This window comes from Engraulis encrasicolus, chromosome 10, assembly GCF_034702125.1.
Source record: "Engraulis encrasicolus isolate BLACKSEA-1 chromosome 10, IST_EnEncr_1.0, whole genome shotgun sequence".
Taxonomy (NCBI): Eukaryota; Metazoa; Chordata; class Actinopteri; order Clupeiformes; family Engraulidae; genus Engraulis; species Engraulis encrasicolus.
The window spans coordinates 16,952,189-16,954,814 of NC_085866.1; positions in this window are offsets into that span (position 1 = coordinate 16,952,189).

Consider the following 2,626-nt stretch of genomic DNA (forward strand, 5'->3'; position numbering starts at 1 on the left):
GCCCCTTAAGGCCTTCTCCTTGGGCTCCACCTCCACCTGGGCTCCAGTACCCCAGTCATCCTCTAGGTGGGGTCAGACACACCTGTGGCCAAGTTCACTCTCTCACTCATTCACTCACTCACACAAACACACACTAATAGAGAAGACCAAAAAATGGGAAATGGTGAGAAACAAAAAGCTCATTTTGGCTCCTACAGCCTCATTGGTTAGGAAAGTGATCTTAAGATCAGAGGGTTGCTGGTTCGAATCCCACCCTTATACCTCTCCCTACACCTCCATCCATGGCTAAAGTGCCCTTGATCAAGGCACGTAACTTCACATTGCTCCAGGGATTGTAACCAATGCTGCTTAGGTTGCATTCGTGTACAGCTAAGTGTATTGTAATATATTAATGTGATATAAAGCATGAGGAAACCATCTCAGACACAATTTGACAAGAAGCGTTTAATATCAATTTAGAATCTACATACAGAGTATATTTTTAGTGTGAATGTTGTTTTTAGTCCTGACAAGCGTATCATGACATTGGTCAAATAGGAGTGCACCAGGGGGGAGGAATGCCTGCCAGCTCTCTGACACAATTTTGACAAAGTTAGAATCCATATTTTTAAGTAGGCCCTAAATGTTTGTAGTCCAGTGCCGCGGTTTGTTAAACAGGAGTATTTAAAATTGCTGTTCTATTTGGAATCAAGCACTGATGTGAAAAGAACAAACAAAAAAACAAAGTAATCAGAAGGGATGCATTCATTTGTCTCACTGATGTTTCAGGTAAAAAAATAAAATAATAAAAAAAATCCCAGTAATACTTTTACTTTTTTGTTGTCCAGTAGAGGGCATCTTCTTCATACACATCTCTGAAAACTGTTGACTAGTGACCCTTGCAAATCCAATTAGACAACTCAGTTTGACCGCCAGATGTCAGCATAGAGCTGTTCAGGTTAGTTGGGCAGCGACCAAGTTCTGACAATAAATGTGAGGAGGGATTAATTTGGCTTTCATTGAGGTCCTTGTGGGGAACTTTGAGTTAAATAACTCAATGTGTAATTTATTTAACTCATGAAGGATGCTTTGTGTAGTTTCACCACAATCGTTTGCAAATGATCACACATTGCTGGCGGATGCAGGGCAATATATTGTAGGCCAGGGTTTCCCAAACTGGGGTGCGTGCACCCCTGGGGGTGCGCGGCCTGCCATTAGGGGGTGCGCGAGCTGAATAGAGCAATGGTGGATATGTGTGTTTTATATCTATTATTAATGAATATTAATTTGTTTTTAATTTCATGGTGATTTGTATGCTGGAAGGGTCCATCTGAAGTGCAGTTTAACTCCTTGACTTTTGGAAAAGAGGATTCCCCAAAACGATGCATAATGTGCAGTGAATGCCCAGTAAATCCATACTTGCGTGGTCATCAGCACATCATAAATTCGCTTGGGGGGTGCGCGAACCACATTGAAATGTACAAGGGGGTGCGCAGGGGAAAAAGTTTGGGAACCACTGTTGTAGGCTATATGAATTGCTTCTGTAGGCCTATTCACTGTATAGACATTACATTACATTACATTTGACAGATTATAACACTTGCAACGTTCACATGAAATAAACAGAACAATAGGTACAAATAGGTTAGTTAGTGTTTATTATTATTATTATTATTATTATTATTATTATTATTATTATTATTATTATTATTATTATTATTATTAGGCCCACTACTACTATTATTATTAGCCTGTTAAGTAGGCTACATTAGAGAGTAGACACACATACAGAAGTACCCATAGCCAATGCACAACAGGTAGGTATGTGCCAGCTCTGACATCAGTGCAGTGGAGACTTGGTACCTGTCCAGTGGTGAAGTCCACTTGGAATTCCACTGTGAAATAATGCACAGTGTTTTAGTCTACACACCTGTGAACGTTTTGCATTGGCCTACTATAAATGTGATGTATCAAAACACGCCTATTGATTAGCTTTAAAACATACTGTACAGCCTAATTGTATTTTTTGTGATGTTTACCCTATAGGCTATGGCCTACCTTAACTAGGCTATTTGTGGACTTAAAAGACAGGTGTAAAAAAAAAAAAAAAAAACAGGTGTTGCTTTGGTCTCTTATATTTGTAGTCTTCTAATCACACTAGAGTAAATATTGAGACACATTTGACACAATAATAGAGAAATTTGAATTAGTGAAGGGTATATTATTTGCATCACATAAAACAAGGAGGCAACTCGGCAAAAAAAGAACTTCAGGCTATAGGCCTATGCCTAAAGTGCAGGGAACAACACTGCATAAACACAGTTACAAAGACCCCAAAACAAGAATGGTCTGGAATATCTAATGGCCTTGTTCAGTTTTATGGCCCAAACACCGAGCTAACACTAAAGGGATTCATTGGAAGATTTAGTGCTGGTGGTGCGGCAGTCTTTCTGTGGATAATCGATGCAGCCCGCCCCTCAATGGATTTTAGGCACAATCCATCGCGCGCTCAATGGGCCTTGAAATCACCGTCTATGTGTCTCGAGCGTCAGAACAATAGTGGCACAAGACCCCCAACTGTGAGACCAACGGCACTTCTGGCGTTTTTAGTGGATTAAAATCTTTGCAAATTTATGTCAGAAGTGGT